This window comes from Momordica charantia, unplaced genomic scaffold (assembly GCF_013281855.1).
Source record: "Momordica charantia cultivar OHB3-1 unplaced genomic scaffold, Mcharantia_2.0 BLBB01000043.1, whole genome shotgun sequence".
Classification (NCBI taxonomy): Eukaryota; Viridiplantae; Streptophyta; class Magnoliopsida; order Cucurbitales; family Cucurbitaceae; genus Momordica; species Momordica charantia.
This window is the reverse complement of record NW_028275199.1, coordinates 1-18,649: the sequence shown is the minus strand read 5'-3', so window position 1 is coordinate 18,649 and position 18,649 is coordinate 1. Positions and strand designations below refer to the sequence as shown.

General features: G+C 37.4%; 2 long non-coding RNA genes across 2 annotated transcripts; one reads left to right on the top strand and one right to left on the bottom strand.

Annotated features, from left to right (window-relative positions):
- Positions 1–5,595: 5,595 nt before the first annotated feature.
- On the bottom strand, positions 5,596–13,348 carry LOC148207871 (uncharacterized). The gene is made up of 2 exons (XR_015787609.1): positions 12,684–13,348; positions 5,596–5,908 (listed from the first exon to the last, which is right to left on the bottom strand). It is a non-coding gene; the product is annotated as an uncharacterized LOC148207871 (long non-coding RNA).
- Positions 13,349–16,407: 3,059 nt separating this feature from the next.
- On the top strand, positions 16,408–18,155 carry LOC111024781 (uncharacterized). The gene is made up of 3 exons (XR_002603392.2): positions 16,408–16,543; positions 17,386–17,412; positions 17,832–18,155. It is a non-coding gene; the product is annotated as an uncharacterized LOC111024781 (long non-coding RNA).
- Positions 18,156–18,649: the final 494 nt, after the last annotated feature.

Below are 18,649 nucleotides of genomic sequence, written 5' to 3'. Positions count from 1 at the left end.
TCCAGAATGAAGCTAACCTGATTTTGCTCGTCTATGACAGCCCCGTTCGACTCTGCCACGTTGAAGTGGATCATCAGGTTGAGAACGTGTTCTCGCACTGAGGAGCCCTCCTTCATGCGGGAGTTGTAAATGAACTTAAAGGCTTCATGTCGAGCCTGTGAGGACGGTTGTCCAAACATGCTCTGCAGCGAGTCCATGATCTCCTTAGCGGTGACCGTGTCCTCGTGCTTCTTGGCAAGAACATCAGATATGCTCAAGATGTAGACCTTGGCCTTGTCATTGGCCTTGATCCACCTGTCATAGACGTTGCGCACCGCCACAGTGGCGTTAGGCGCAGGAGCTTGAGGACAGTCCTCTTGCAAGACGAACCTAAGATCATCTATCACAAGAATAGTGTTTAGATTCGATTTCCATTGTTTGTAATTCTCGCCGTTAAGTTTTTGAGCTGCTAGGAGTGCAATAATGGAAGTAGACATGCTGAAAGTAAAAACAAACCTATATCAGTTTCATGCCTTAGTCTTTAAACCCAATCAAATTTTAGCAAAAGTAATTAAGCACCCTAGCAAAATTGTTTTGCAACGACGCTTTTTGCCCAACCCGACGCCACGAACGACTTTCGAGCGACCCGAACTTACAAAAACAATACAGAAACACAATGCCCAAACACACCGGGCCCTTACATGATCAAATCAAGACTTAAATTGCAATCTACATGCCAAAAACCAGAAATTTTCCAACCCGCAAGCCCATATTTCGAAAATAGAAAAACACCCACCAAGAACACAGATTTTGATCCCAAAAAATCAGAACATCAACGCAGCTCTGATACCAATTGAAGGGATGTGAATCCCGGAGCGGTAGTGGACCATCGTTCTTGATTTTTGAAAAACAAAACCAAAACTTATAAAAATGAAAACACAAGGGAAAAACTTGTTTTTCCTTACCTTTGAAGAACACTTATTCAATTTGATTTCCTACGAACACCACCAGAGAATCTTCCTTGCTATCCTCTTGGGTCTCGGGATCGTACTTGTGGGAGCACCGTTTGGAATGAGAGGGAGTATTGAGAGAGCGCTTGAGAGAGATTGGGAGTTTTTTTTTTTTGTTCTGTGTTCTCTATTTTTGCAGAACTGCAAAAAGAAGAACAAACAAAAGCAGTGACGTGGGGAGTTACCCCACGTCAGTTAACTGCCCACTCCCCTGCAATTTTGCAGGGGAGTTAAATATTAATATTAATATTAATAATATATATATATATAATATATATAAAATAAATATATATATAATAATTAATTATTAATCTAATTAATAATTAATTAATACATATATATATATCAAATAATTAACACTTAATTATTTATCTCATAAATAGAATCATATTCTATAGCATTTCTCTCGTATAACCTATAGTTCTAATGTACATGTTATGCACATTATTTTTAACCTATAAAATTTAATATGAATCTTATTAATATTCATTTTATTTCAATCTCGTTCAAATAATTTCTCTCATAATATATAGTTTTAATTTAGAATTAACTATATATTATAATGTATCAATATACATATAATCCCTAAAGTAATTTGAACAATTCAAATTCTTCCGAAAACTTGATCCTTGTTTTATCCGTTATGAGCTAGCAAGGAAACCTAATGGACCTACAGATTAGAAGCTCCAACGATACATGATTAATCGGTTAAACTCATTTACCGAGTTAATCAACATTAGTTAACTACGGGTCACTCCACTAAAGACCCACAGTTGCACTCTTCTCACTGCAGAATGTTTTCATGTCCACGGATATACGACCATAAATGACAAGTCAATCCTTCACGAGTGCTCGTAACTCAAGTTGGGTCAAACTACCGTTTTACCCCTGAGTTACATCTTAATCCTTAAATACCACTGCTCCTCTAATGAACAACCCAGTTTCGGTCCGACCAATAACCAGAAGTCCCTCTCGGGCCAATGAGAGGGTGGGGCCCCTTGTTCAAGTCCCGGAGTCAGCATTTAAGAGAACACTTATCTACTCCCCTAAAGTCGGGGAGGAATGAATTCCATCTCGTGAAGTTATGTTCCCAGCTCCCCACTCGGTCTCGTCCCCAAAATGGTAGGAATGTTGAGTCGGCGACTCGGGCCACTCTCACCCATACAGATCAAAGGACGAGCCCTCACGGGCAGGAGTCCATAACTCACTCAGGATTGAGAATGAGTTGCCTAGTCATCCTAAGAAACAGCAATATATTAGTTAATGGTGTTACATTTAAAGATTGGCTATTTCGTGGTCCGGTCTTATACAAACTCATTGTATAGGATACCCTCACTCGCATGTCTCCAGACGAACGACCTGGATCGAGTCGTCTGTAACCTTTACAGAGTGGGTCATATCCATAGTGTTGCTAGGGTAAGGTACCCAGCCTTATCCATATACTATAGACCATTTAGGTTATTCAAGGGACATTATCCACTTGTATATCAGGGGTATATCAAACATATACCTCGTATATCAGGGGTATATCAATTATATACCTAGTATATCAAATATATACCCAGTACATATATTGTCCCGGTTACACTAAAATAACCTCGGATGTTTAGTTTATTGGATTTTGGACAATGCAATGCTATGAATTCAACAACAAATTTATTGAACAAAACTTTATTGAATATACATTTGTTTTTACACAAAATACAAACTACGAGTTTAGGGCAAAACACCCAACACGAAGTTACCGCACTATTTACTGTTGATTTTTTTTAAACCAAAATCTGCACAACAGGCCGCACAACAGACCGCCCAACGGATTACCGAATTTACTCTCTTCTTCAGTCGTTGCTCGTCAACGAGGCATTCATACATTTCCAAGCTTGTCGTTTAATGTATTGTCCATAGTGTCGTTGTGTTGCTCATAGTGCTCTTCATATCGTCGTGCACCTAATTTTAATTTTTTTTTTGTATTGGTAGCACAATGAACTTCCCAATAGGGGTGAGCATAGAAGACTGAAAAACCGATCCGACCAATCAAAACCGACCGAACCAACGTCGGTCGGTTGGTTTAAAAGATGAATCGGTCGGTGTCGGTTTTTCACTATGAAAAAACCGACAAGTCGGTCGGTCGGCTCTTCCAATATCAAAGGAACCGACCGACCGACCGACTTATTAAAGAAAAAAGAAGAAAAATATAATAAAATTTCATTCCAGCCTTCCACGAGAGAGCTGCAAGAGAGGAATTAGAGAAAAAATGGTAACTGAGAGTAGATGGAACGAAAAAACAAAAGAAGGGGTAAGAGTTGACGAGAAGAAACGAGAGAAACTGAGAAACTGAGAAAGAGAAGGTTGGAGAAAGAAAAAGAGAGGGAAAAAAGAGGGGGAAAAAGAGTTGAAAAGAAAGAGGGAATGGCTAATAAAATGCCACGTGGGTGAAAAATGTAAAAGAAAAAAAATGTTATTTCACATGATTAACGTGGAATATATAATTATATATAAATATTTACTTTTATTTGTTTATTATTATATTTTACTTTTTAACCCATTTTTCTTCTCGAATCTACGTGGCTCTTTTATTGTCATTCCTTCTTTTTCAATTTCTCTCTTTCTTATCTCATTTCTTCTTTTCATTCATGTTTTCTCTCTCCACCTATCTTCTTTTTCTTCCTCACCATTCTTCTTCTTCCTCTCTTCGACTCTTCCCTTTCTTCTCTTTTTTTCTTCCTCTCTTCCCTTTCTTATCTTTCTTCCCTGCATTCCAATCACACAGCACTGAACAACTCTTATTTCTTTTAAGAACCGACCAAACCGACCGATCGAACGGTCGGTTAAACGGTCGATTTGTACAGAGAGGTAAAAAAAAAGTTTCCGATCGACCGAAACCGACTATGTCGGTTTTCGGAGTCGGGGTTAGTCAAAAACCGACCCCGACCGACCGATGCTCACCCCTACTTCCCAATATAGTAGACATGTATTCTTTTGGTAATGGCCACCTTAAATTTCTTTGTTGCTTAAAACATAACCCATTCTTACACTATTCTTCTTCTGGCTGCCGAATATTATGGGCAATATTGTTCATTATAGTCGCACCTTGCTGCTTCCTTTTGGGCTCGTGGTCTTCACGTAGGCATATAAAAGGTATCACGTCATCCTTTTTGTACATATCTTGCTTGAAAATTTGTTTTTTTCCTCTCAACAATAGTGCGGTTTATTAAGCATCTTTGAGGCTTTAGGGTATTTATTGTATGGTTTGCACATTCTTTGAAGGATTTTTGAGCGGACTATTAGGATTGGCAGTAGTCAGGGCACCTGATTGTGCGGTTTTTTGAGTGATTCTAGGAGCATAGTGTAGTTTATTAGGCTTTCAGAGACATTGTCCACCTTTTACGCATCTAGTTAGGTATCCTTGAAGTCACTTGGTTGGGCATTCCTGAGGTTCTGTCTAGTCTTTTTTCCTTTGAGAAGCTCGTTTGAAGGCAATTTTTGGTATGGTACTTTTCAAGGTAACTCTTCGATCTCTTACTTTTTTATCTAATACAATATGATGGATCTTGGTTTAGGGAGTTCGGTAGCCATTAGCCCCTTAGACCCTGGTTATGAAGAATTTGCGTTTGACTCTTTAGAACTCTTTGACCCAACTAGGCTTCCCTCTCCCGTACTTTCTTTAGACGTAGGGACCTTGAGGGTTGGGGGAGATACCGAGGAGTGTTCTTTTGCTCAGGCGGTGGCTGAGAGAATGGCTGCTAGGGTAGCGGGCGGTGAGTTTTCATGTAGGACTTCAGACGAACCTAATAGTGTATATCTAAGTTGTACTGGTATTACCGCTATATTAGATCGAGTGAATACAGGTGAAGTAAGACCAGAAGGTTAACACACATTGTTCGAGTATAGAGCCATTATTGTAGCTCCCGAGGTATCACAATTGTTGATGTCATCTCCAGACCGATACTTATCTGCGGGGTATGTCAGCATTCGCTCCACCATTACTAAAAGTACTCTTGATTTTTATCGTTTCACTTATGAAATTCCAGAAAACATTGTTACGCGCGTGCCAGGTCCTGATGAGCGGATGTGTAGCCACCTCCAAGTGAAACAACCTTATATACTGCCATGTTTAGTCATGGCCTACGGATTCCTCCTCATACCTGTGTGTAGCATTTTTTGAGTGATGTTGGCTTAGCTCCTGCCCAGCTGGTCCCTAATGGGTGGGATCTATTGTTGGCATGTTTTATAGCCTGGCAATATGGTGGCGGGGGAGGCTTGATCGTGGAGACTTCTGCTATTCTGCACATGTAACGCCCCAGGAATTTCACCATTTCCAAACAGGGACCGTTACTAAGCCTACCTAAAATTTTCGCATAAACAAGAGAATTTTCTTCACAACAACACTAAGCAATAAAACTACCACGCTTCTACTGCGTTACTCTGATTTCCAACACTCACGAGAGCTTGAACAATTAGAACAACAACACCAATGTTTTAAGAGAAACTCACATCCTATACAGATAAACCATTTAATGCCGACTTCACATTAACCAAACCCTTCAAGGAAACCTTACTAACTATAAACCATCCACTAAATGAATATTAACATATCGAATGGCAATGAAGCAAAAGCTAATTCAAGTACGATCAACTTAAACAAATGTATTCATAAATATCCTAAGTAGATTACAATCTCGTAGTTCAAGAGGCTAACAAAATTAAGGCTCTAAAAGAATAATGAATCGGCAACCTTACAACATCCTTTAGACAATAGAACTAAACAAAACCAACCACTACCAACTCAACTACAGGATTAAATGGTCACCACTATCCTAACTAAAAGAAATTAATTGCACACAGCATAGCTAATGGTCCTTCCGATCAAGCCTCCTCCTCGCCATCACCATCCCAAGAGCTAGCTCGGCACCTGCAAACTGGAGGGGAAAAGAGGGATGAGTACAACCACAGTACTCAGTAAGCAGCCCTTATCTGAAGGGTCACACACAAACAGCATACTTATCAAGGAACAACGTGTCATGCTCATTAAAGGATCAACACACACACATCATGCTCAACCAAATCATGAAACATTCACAGTCATGTTTTTCATCACATTATGCATTCAAACATAGACACATTTTATAAAATTCAGTGACAACCACAACCAGGAACACATTAACTACCAGTACCAACCTCTAGTCTCCCTAACATCTCAAGTATCTCTACGCTTATCACAGCTACTCTAGCCTTCCACAGTTAACTCCTTCGAGCAGAGTCGGCCCATAACCATTTATACCCAGAGCCCCGACCCTGCAGCATCGGCCCTCGGCCATTTATACCCGAGGCATTGAACTTTGCATCGACCCTCGACCATTTATACCCGAGGCCTCGATGTCTTACATTCTATTGGCCCTTGACCATTTATACCCAAGGCCCCAATAGTTCTTCTTTCGAAAGACACCTCGCATCGACCCCCGGCCATTTATACCCGAGGCCTCGACGCTCATCTTTATCCAATATTGGCGTATCGACCCCCGACCATTTATACCCGAGGCCTCGATACCCAATTAGTGACGTATCAGCCCTCGACCATTTATACCCGAGGCCCTGACACTCACCCATTCACTTCGTAACTTTCATAACTCCACATATCATTTCTAGCCTCCAACCAGGATTTCAGTACTACTTCCCTAATAACACCAACCACCACAAAGCCCAACAACAACACAACCACTAGTAAGATTTCAATGCATCACGGGTCTCAATAACACAAAGTTTGACAACAACCAACCTGCTCACAGCATAGCGCACACAAAGCTTCAACAAACAACCCTATGACATTCTTCACATAACATGCTTTTCACAACATAACAAATCCTAATCACTTCCAACCAACCATGCAATATCAGTAAGTTCCTAAAGTTGCAGACAACAAACATGAATACCAGTCATATACATATCCAATATATAAAATAACCGCAAGTTACAATAACAGCGTCGACCTCACAAACCTGTCCAACAATTAAAATAATAAGAGAAAACATGTTTACAATGTAAAGTCAGCAAAAACGATTTCTATTAGCGCACAACAACGCACACACCCGCCCCTGTGCTACTTACTTTGTTATGTCCCAAAATTCTCATAAGAGTCCTACTTGCTACTACGTCGTGCCTCATGCATCAACAATCTCATAACAGTCCAATATGCGATACACCGAAATGATCATATGTAAAAGCCAATCAATCTAAAATAGTCCAACATGATCCAACAGCTCCAGCAGGCATCGTTCACAGAAAAAGCACAATCAGCCACTTAACCAAAATATAGTTGATAGATACCCAGCATTCATCAAACACTACCGACTTCTCATAATCATTCAACATGCTTTCGAAACAATAGATTATAGTACCGGTATACAAGTTTCATCATGAAAACCAATTAGAACATAACAACAATTCAATCATAGTGATCCAAGATTACTTGACTACAATTTATTCACACAACCACATAATTTTCCCAAGATATATCAACAGTTTTATCAACAACGACATTCACTAAATGATAACAACGACAAGCAACATGCAAATATCGCACATGGGCACACGAGCAAACAACCATAACATATCAGCACACAACAACCAACCCCTCCAGTAAGAAACTACTTACAACCATTAGCCAATATTCATAAGACACAATTAACTTACATATTAATAAATAATAAGCACACCGAAAGCACCACACAATTCATACATATTCAATCAACAAACATCCCCCAAGTAAGAACTACTTACTACAAAGTTCTAATGCGCTACCAAGTTCACCGAAGGGTTCCTAAATCCAAAAGCAAACCAAACTTGATTAGAATTCATGTTAGAAACACTTAGTTTGCATCGAAAGTAAATTTAGATGACCCGTTACCTACTATCTCACCATAAAACCTCTTAGGTTTGAAATGGGTAGACGCCGAGGAGGCTTGAGCTGCCGAATCCGGGTTCGAGAAGCTTCGAGCTTGCTGGTTTGATACTGAAAAGTAATGGGTAACATAAATCTAGCTTCGAACAAGGATGGGTATCACGAATCGAGTTCCAATTTGGTTTGGGTAAATGCCAAAATGCGTCGGAATACTTTTGCTCGCTTTGGAATCACAAAACGGGTCACCGAAGCGTTGATTCACGTGCTGGTTGCGGGTTCGTGGGTCGTCGAGGGGTCGTGGGTAGAAGGGAAGACTACAGCTGGTCGTCGTTTGCTAGTGGGACGTCAGATCTGAAGGAAACGCAGCTGGTTTGTCGGGCAGCCGCTGATACCGTCGGGTTCCGAAGGAAAACACGCCGCCTGGTTCGCTGCAACCGCGTGCCGCCGCAAATGCTACTGGTCAACACTGCTAACTGCCGTAGAGGAGGACATTTCCGGTATGGTGGTTGGTCGCATAGCCGCACGGGAGAAGCTGCGACAGTTTGCCATTCGTGGGACTGCTCGAAGCCGGTGAACCCAAATCCGCCATTGTTGCTATGGGATACGCCGCTGCGAGTCTGTACACACTGAAGAACTGAAGATCTGGGCTGACAACACCGGAGGATGAAGCTCGCTAGATGTATCTGTCGTGCGCCGTCGCTGCTGGAATGACTTGCTGCCGCTGCTCGCCTTGAGAAACACCGCCTGAAACTCTGCTGTGGTGGGGCGTCGTTCGTGTGGCTCGGTCGCCGGAGCTATGGTGGCCGGCGGCAGAAATCAAGAGGGGGGGGGGGGGGCTGGCGGCTGCAACAAGGGGGGGAGGAAGAAAGAGATCCTAGGGCTTCTTGTTTTTGTTTTGTTTATTATTTTTGTTTATTTTCTTTTTCTTTTCTTTTGTTTTTAAACTAAAAGCCCAATTCCCAAATTAATAGAAGGCCCATGGGTTTGAAGAAACTAAAATTCTACTTTCAAACAATATAAACTCAACGATCTTCAACTAAAACAAAATTAAAACAAATAAATCTAAGGCCCGAAGCGAAAAACCTAAAGAAAACACTCCAGTAATTAAAATAAACTCACAACAACCCAAAATGAAATCCAGGAGGAAAAATTAAATTTCCAAAAGTTTAATTAAGTTTTAATTAAAATCTCTTTTCAAAATTTTAGAACTTAATTATCTAAATCAAACGAAAATAGACTTGATTCGAAATTATCCAAAATTAAAACTCCAAAATAAGAAGTTTCAATAATTTCACTTAACGAAAAAGAAAGAAATCCAAAGGCACAATTTTAAATCATAAAATAAACGAGTCAGAGAACGCGGGGCGTTATAGCACACCTTTGTTTTGAAGGTTGTTCCTCCTCGAGAAAACCAGTATTTTTGTTTATCGAAGAAAAAAGAGAAGAAACCCTTAGTGGAATCAGAGAGGACTGGAAGCCGAATGCCTCCAACAAGGCTTTCAGTCGTCGTGACAGACAGAAAGTTACTATGTCTAGTTCTAATAAAAACTCAAAAAAGTGAGTAGTTTTTTATTAGTGGGGATTGGCTTTCCACTATGGGAGGTATTTTTGATATCCTGACTGAATTCAGGGCTTCTGGTAGGCATTTACTATTTTATTCGCCTCTTCTGCTCACGTCCCCCTACAAATCGTGTCAAAAAAGCACGAGTTAACTCCCGAAAGGAAGTTATCGACTGCCTTTTAAGTTGTCGATACCAAGTACTGGCTGGACCGGCAAGAGTTAACGAAAATGCCCTGCATTTTATCTTGTCACGAGCCCCCTGAAGATCCATCCAGGCGCTAAAGGTGTCAATATGGTCCAATGGATCTTTGGTACCCTTATATTGCTTCATGGTTGGCCATTTAAACTTTCGCGGTATAGCTACGGCCATGACATTGTCTGCGAATCGGGTGCTCGACTCATCGCGTGGTTCTTCTTTGTTTGGTACCTTATCAGGGTAGCCATTATGATTATATAACGTGGCGCTTGGATGTTCCTCAGTAAGGATTTGGCGACGATGGTTGAAGAGATCGCGCAAATCCGATTGTCCTCGGCTTTCATGTTCTTTTCTTCTGTTCTCCAAAAACTCCCGTAGGTTGTTGGTATCCATTCCTTCTAAATATGATCGTGACCATGTCTGGTGGTATCGTCGTTTGTTTGGAATGCGGGCCTTAGGGGAATTGACACTATTTGAGGGATTCTTGGGTCGGTTGTTTCCTCCCAGGGTCAGTTTCTCTTGAGGATTTGGAAGCGGGCTTGTTCGGGACTCATCTTCTCCTTCTATGGGAGCCTTTCCTTTGACTGGATCTCAAACAAGTGGTCCCTGAGAGGGGAAACTTGCACAAATTCTTGGGTGTCCTTTTTGTTTTAACCGATCCAGAATTTGGGCCATATCTCCCTTCAGTTCCTGCACATCTCGGTCAATTTGGGTGAACTTACTTCGATGTCGCCGAGGCACCTCGGTGTCGTCTACGAAATGGGTAGTCACCGTAATTTTCTCTTGTGCCTTCCTGGCACCCTGAACCTGTTGGGTGTGTTGCCCTAAACTCGTAGTTTATATTTTGTGTAAAAACAAATGTATATTCAATAAAGTTTTATTCAATAAATTTGTTGTTGAATTCATAGCATTGCATTGTCCAAAATCCAATAAACTAAACATCTGAGGTTATTTTAGTGTAACCGGGACAGTATATGTACTGGGTATATATTTGATATACCCCTGATATACGAGGTATATATTTGATATACCCTGATATACAAGTGGATAATGCCCCGTGAATAACCTAAAGGGTCTATAGTATATGGATAAGGCTGGGTACCTTATCCCGGCAACATTATGGATACGGCCCACTCTGTAAAGGTTACAGACGACTCGATCCAGGTCGTTTGTGTAGAGACATGCGAATGGGGATATCCTATACAATGAGTTTGTATAAGACTGGACCACGAAATAGCCAATCTTTAGATGTAACACCGTTAACTAATAGATTGCTGTTTCTTAGGATGACCAGACAACTCATTCTCAATCCTGAGTGAGTTATGGACTTCTGCCCGTGAGGGCTCGTCCTTTGATCTGTATGGGTGAGAGTGGCCCAAGTTGCCGACTCAATATTCCTACCATTTTGGGGACGAGACCGAGTGGGGAGCTGGGAACATAACTTCACAAGATGGAATTCACTCCTCCCCGACTTTAGGGGAGTAGATGAGTGTTCTCTTAAATGCTGACTCCGGGACTTGAACAAGGAGCCCCACCCTCTCATTGGCCCGAGAGGGACTTCCGGTTATTGGTCGGGCCATAACCGGGTTGTTCATTAGAGGAGCAGTGGTGTTTAAGGAGTAAGATGTAACTCAGGGGTAAAACGATAATTTGACCCAACTTGAGTTACGAGCACTCGTGAAGGATTGACTCGTCATTAATGGTCATATATCCATGGACACGAAAACATTCTGCAGTGAGAAGAGTGCAACTGCGAGTCTTTAGTAGAGTGACCCGTAGTTAACGAATCTTGATTAACTCGGTCAATGAGTTTGACCGATTAATCTTGCATCGTTGGAGCTTCTGATCTGTAGGTCCATTAGGTCCCTTTGCTAGCTCATAACGGGTCAAAAGAGGATCAAGTTTTTGGAAGAATTTGAACTGTTCAAATTACTTAAGGGATTATATGTATATTGATATATTATAATATATAGTTAATTATAAATTAAAACTATATATTATGAGAGAAATTATTTGAATGAGATTCAAATAAAATTAATATGAATAAGATTCATATTAAAACTATAGGTTAAAAATATTGTGCATATACATTAGAACTATAGGTTATAAGAGAGAATATGGTTTAGCCAAACTATATCTCATATTTAATTAAATGTTAAATAATTAATTGTTAATTATTTAATATTACATTTAGTTAATTAATTATTAATATTAATTATTTATTAATTTGATTAATAATTATTTAATATTACTTTTAATTAATTAATTATTAATTTGATTAATAATTATTTAAAATATTAATTATATTAATATAATTAATAATTAACTCCCCTGCATTATTGCAGGGGAGTGGGGAGTTATGTGACGTGGGGTAACTCCCCATGTCACTGGTTTTTCTGGGATTGCAGAACTGTTCTGCAAAGAAAAGAATAGAACAGAGAAAAAAGTAGCACTCCCAACTCTCTCAATTTGATCTCTCTCAAACTCTCCCTCACATTCTATAGAATTGCTCCCACAAGCACGATCTCGAAACCCAAGAGGATAGCAAGGAAGATCGTTTGGTGGTGTTCGTTGGGAAATCGTTGAAGAAACGTTCTCCAAGGTAATGGTTCCCTCTGTATTTTCATCTTGAATTTTTTGATTTTGTTTCCCAAATTCACGAACAACGGTCCGCTTCCGCTCCGGGATTCACATCCCTTCAGAACCGGACGTCGGAAAGTTGGTTGGGACGCTATATGCCTCGGGCTAGGATGTTGCGTTTGCCCAGAATCCCTAGTTTCCTCCGAATAGTAGGGTATCATTCGGTTCATAATGTGATAATTCATTTTTGGGAGTTTTAGATAGTTGTTCTCACAGACGGCGCCAACTGTTGATGCAATTTGGGGAACTCGGGTCGGATCGAGCGAACCAAGTAACCCGAAGAATCGACCGTCAAACTTTTGGATAAGAATTTGATTTGAAAATTTGGAGGAGCTTGGATCTACAATAAGAGAGAAATAAGAGAATAAACACCGTTAGGGAAGGGCGAGTGGATGAGACCTTCGAGCGCTTCGCTTTAGCCAAGCTTCGACCGCTACTGCTCGTCGCTTCTGGCCGCCACCAGTTCCCGTTCTTTTCCGGTGCACTCGCTTTAATCTCCGACACACAAGGAAGGACGCGGTGGGGCAGGCCCCACGTATCTTCAATCTCGGCCCCTAAACCATTCCCTGAATTGAAAATCCCCCCTTGACAAGCACTCTGGGACCCACCAACGCTCATTCAAACCCGGGTCGGTCGGTCCTCCATTCTATCTAGATAAGAAGCAACGCGCCATCACCTACATCCCTTTCTTTCCTCTGCCGGGGACTTCCATGAAATGAAAACGTGAGTTCGCAGGCCACGCTTGACTTGCTTCTAGCTTAGGGAGAAAGGCGCATCCTGGTGTGGTGTCGGCCGACCACACTCCGATGCTTAAGTTAGTTGATGAGCTTTAAGCGTGGAAGAGAGGAAATGAGCAAATCTCGAGTGAATTGCTTGAAAGAGAATGACATATCTCCCCTCTATTTATAGTTTTTGATGGTAGTGTGAACAGGTGTTGGAAAAGTCAAAGTGGTTTGTCAAAGTCAACTGCCACTCTATAATTGGCTCTATAATGAGACCAATAGATGCACAAAGAGAGTCGGTGGGTCCTTTCGTCCAATATTTGCACTATGGTGGCAACTTTGTTGGCGGTGGTCAAAGAAAGCGGTTGAAAAAGAGGGTGGACCTAATAGGCCGCACAAAATCGGGGCCCACTATCACAAGGCGATGGGCCCGCCCAACTTTCCTCTCCCAGCCTTTTATACAGATAAGCAAATAATTGATTAATTAAAATAAATAAAATGCTACATATAATCAGTTTGATATGGACATATATGTGTGTGGTATAGCCATATTTCATGCCGTCTGCCTAGGATTTGTCAAGTGGCCAAATTTAGGATAAGTTAAAAAAAAGTATAAGATAATATAATGGACGATGCAAGTTGAATTTAATAGCAGAATTGAATAGTTTTTATCAAACAAAAAATAATAATAAATATATATATATATATAATATATAAGAGTTGAATAGTACTCAATGCGCGTAAAAATAATAAATAAATAAGAAAAAAAAAGAGAACTTTGGTGGATCCTCCAATAATTTATAAACTATTGAAAGAATTGAAAAGTTCAAGTCATATAAAATTTTGTTTTACCGAAGCAACTTTGACACATAAGTTAACGACAAAACAAGGAAAGAAACATACATAAACATATTTGGGGTGAGATTCATCCTCTATTCAAAATTTATGCCTTAATTAGTTGAGTTGTTTTTATGCGTTCGGTCTTTTTAAAATATTAGAAGATTACAAATCTTTTATTAAAAAGTTTTATAGTAAAGTGATGTGAAACAAAAGGGTCTTGATAGCTAATATAGTAATTAATTGCATAATTTGGAATTTGAATTTTTTCATGATTATTAAATATTTGCTAGATAAGATGTGTGTTATCTAACCTAACAAGTATGATAAGATGAAATTATTACATTAAAAATTGGAAGAAAAATTATGTTTGTAAGGAACAATAAAGTGCTATTTAAAAAGTCAAAAATACTTTAAAATACTTTGAGACCATGTACTTGTAAAATACTTTTTGACTTTAATGCTTTATTTGACATTTAAAATTCGACATAAATGACTTTTCACTCTAGGATTTTAAAGGATGAAATGATTTCAAATTCTTAATCGTATTTAGAATCAAGTGAATTTCAAATAATTGAAATTGAAATTTATTGTTTAAATTTTGTTATATCCTTATAATTTTGCATGATATTGTATAAATAATAATATAATATTTTAACGTGAAAGAATAATATCAACCTCATAAATTAAAACTTTCAAATGAAATTTAAAAGGAAAAAACAAAAACAAAATAACTTGTAAATGTCTCCCTCAAAATATATATTTTTTTAAAACTTTAAGTCAAATTATTTTAAATCTAAACTAAAATAATCAATACTTTTATTATAACTTAAAAAAACTAAAACCATAACTTAATCTCCCTTCATCAAACTTTCCCATATTTTTTTCTATTTTTTTTTTTTATGACAGTGCCCCTGCTTCCCTTTTTTTTTTTTTCAAAGCAGTACTTCCATCGTTAAAAAAAAAGTAAAAAATAAAAACAAAACAAAGTGGTTAAAAAGATCAGAGATTTTAAGTGTATCGAACTACCAATCTATTTATAACTCATTTGAAACGACTTTTTCTTACCCAAATTAGTGCCATAAAAACTGTAATAAAAAGAAAAGAAAATTGATGGAAGACATACCGAGCAAAATAGAAAATCAATTTGTATTTTGATTGAATGTTTATAAAAATATATATATATATATATATATATATATATATATATATATATATATATGAGGCAAAAGAGAAAACAAACTATGACAATTATTTGTCTAAAAATAAAAAAAAAATATATATTTTTTTCCATATAAAATAGGTAAATTTGAAATTTGTTCCCTGTTATATTTAAATTCTTCCAAATCGGACGTATTAGAAAGGAAATTTTTCCTAATAAAACGTGATTTGAAATCCTTTTTTTTTTTTCCAGAAACCAAACTGCATAAATGATTTAAAATTTTTGCAAATATTTGCAAATCAAGAGTCCCAAATATATGGTAAAAGATAAAAGTGGAAAAAAAAAACATATCATCAAATAAGACTTAATTTAATCTATTATTGGACACGTTGAAACTTTCTTTGATTGGGAAATGAATGAAAACTTTGGTATAAGGACGAAAATATAAAATAAATGAAAAATCAAAATCAATTTGACGTGGACACTTATGTAGGTCGTAATGGCATATTTCATGCTGTTACTCATAGATTTGATAGCATTTATTTATATCTCATTTTCGTCAATGAGCCCAAATTAATGTCAACCTTAGGTTCTTTTTACTTATCAGGAATCGAAACGTAGATAAATCGGAATGAAATAAATTGGAATTATATATATATATAGTACGTAGTGTTGTATTTTTTTAGAGCTTAATCAATTTTTATAGTAGATCTCTATTTTGCAACCCACTTAAATCAATTAAATATGAGTTTTTTCTTTTCTTTTTTAGCCTTACAAAGTGGGGGGCTACAAAATTTGATTTTGAACTTTTATGATTTGACACGCAATCATATTATATAGTTTTTATTACATTATGCAATGCTCACATAGAATCTTCCTCATTTTGATCCTTTTCTATGTTGAATTAGATCCCAAAAATATGATATCATCGCCAGTTTTTGAAAGTGGACAATTCAAATCATAAATAATAATTTAAAAATGTTAAAATTAACAAATCAATGTAGTTAAATTTGTAATAATTTAATATCTATCGTAAAAGATGTTGTTAAGAATAGTAATAGAGTTTTTTCTAAACCGTTACATAATAAAAATCAACACTTAAATTTGACGACCAAAGTAACATAGCTCAGCGTTAATTACCTATATCTCCAACCAAGAGGTTGTGAGTTCGATCTTCTACCCCTATATGTTTACTAAAAAACAATAATAATAAGACACTTAAACCGTTTATTATTTTAATAAAGTACAGAATCAAAAGCATTTTTTATAGCTAAAATAAAAGAGCTTTTCACAAGAAAGGTGATGAAGTCTAGTAGGAATCGCCGTCCACGTGTAGGGTGGAGATTTACCAATTTGGACATCAAGATCAGTATAAGTAGAGAGCGAGCCCCTCCACCTAAAACACACAAAATCCAACAGCTTTGAAGGAATTTGATTCACAGTTTTGAAAAAAATTTCTTACTCTGAAACAAAAATGGCTTCTGCTGCAAATGCGGTGACAATTGCTCCTGTGGAGACAGCTGCAACTGCCAATCTGGGTCTCTCTCTCTCTCTCTCTCTCAATTTTTACTTAATTTTCATTTTATGTTATATTCAAAATATTCAATGATTCGAAATATTCAATGATTCGAAAACTCCGGTCGATGAAATAGGTTGGTTTTTCATGAATTCACCAAGATTGGACCGAACCGATCTTATTTATGTTTCTCTCTGGTATTCTGTTCTTCAAAATTAAGCTTACAGCCCTAATTTCACTCTTTCTTTGTTCTGTTAGCTATTTTCTACAAATGTTTCCAAAGAAAAGTACCTTTTTTAAAACTTATTTCTTTTTAGGCCAAGAATTCAACCATATTTATAAGAAATGTGAAAAATATATCAAAAAATTGTGGTAAGTAATCATAATTTCGAAGAATAGAAATCTAATTGTGGGTAAGAATATATTTTTTTGTAATAAAATTTTACATTTGAGTTACTAACTTGAATTCAATCTCTGGAAATGAGTAAATATACTTTGGTTAAAATTTTCGCAATTTCCAAACTAACCAACCAACGGTTGTTGTATAAACAAATTTGTAACTTGAACAATTAAATTTTGTTTCAAAAATACATCAACCGAATCCATAAAGACCTATGGTAGAGGGTCGTTTTAGTTTGAAACATGAGATATGAAAGTTAATCTTACTGGTCATCCTTAACATATAACTCAATTAGTTAAGAGACCTATTGTTGATCAAAGTTCAGACATTTGAATTCTCTGAATAGAATTAAAGAAAAAAAAAAGTGAAAATTACTCTTCTTTTTTTTATAGAGAAAAAAAAGAATTATTTTCACTTCTTATCATTTATATTTTTTATTGAAACATTTTGTTTAATCTTTTCAGGACCATCACAGAGGCCTCCCTGAAGATGTAAGGAACAATTTTGTGACTTCTTGATATTGAAAAAAAAAATTGCAATAATAAAATAGTATATGTCAATACCTTATGCTTGGCGCTAAAGCCATTTTATATTTAATCATGTCAATATTATCAATAAATTAAACCTAAATAAAACTCAACTGATTAGATATTAATAATTTACTTTATAGACTGCAAGGCCGTTGAAATCTTCACATTTATGTTTATAATATTATATTTTGAAAAAACAAAAAATCATCAAGCGTAAAGATAATATAAAATTATATGTATATGTATATGTGTGTATATATATTGAGTATAGTATCGTGTTGAAATTGTGATCGAAGAAAATGAGATTATCAAACTGCTTTTTAAAAATACAGAAATCAAAATAGACATTTTGATTTAATACGGTGCGGTTAACTGTGCAGGAGCGGGTGCAGCTGTGGGAGTAGCTGCTCCTGCGACCCATGCAACTGCAAATGAGCAATGGGAGGGGTCGGAAAAAGCCCAACACAAAGCTTCTGGATAGAATAAATTGATGAATCAATCAACCTCTGTTGTTTTTTTTTTTCTCTTTTTTTCTTTCTTAAGATTGCCATTGAAACTGTAAGGCCATTTTGAATGGCTTTTCATGTGGCTTCTTGAAATTAGTGTGAACTATGTACACTGCTTTGTTGTACTGGGTAGGGTTTGGTTTCATCAAAGCTTCAAGTGTGTTTGAATTTGTGGTTAATGAATGTTTGTTTTGTGTACTTTTCACTGATCTCTTTACACTATAAGAATTCAGACTTTTTTTCAACACTTCAAAACGTCGGGAAAAGACCTTAAAATATCAAGAGTAATTTTATGCAACGAATACTTTTGTTTGGGAGAAGTCCGTCGGGACAGCGATGTTAGGTTAATGGAACCAAACAGGAGGAAAAAACTACATAACACCCAGGCTAGGTGATAGGGTCGAAACCGCAGTGCTACGAACCCAGAAGACACTAATATTATGGAAGTAGTACTCCTTCTGGATCGATTGATCTATATCTTTTTCTTCCAAGTATCTTTATAATAGTATGATTTGTCCGATTTGGACATAACCTTGACGGCTTACTTTTGGTTTCACCCAAAGACCTCGTACCAAACCAAACCAACAATCCTCCCTCCAAACAAAGTGTCACGGATTGCTCGTCACCTGAGCATATAGCCACTTGTCAAGGACAACATAGCTTTATTTTTGGTCTCGCCACCAAAAGGTCTC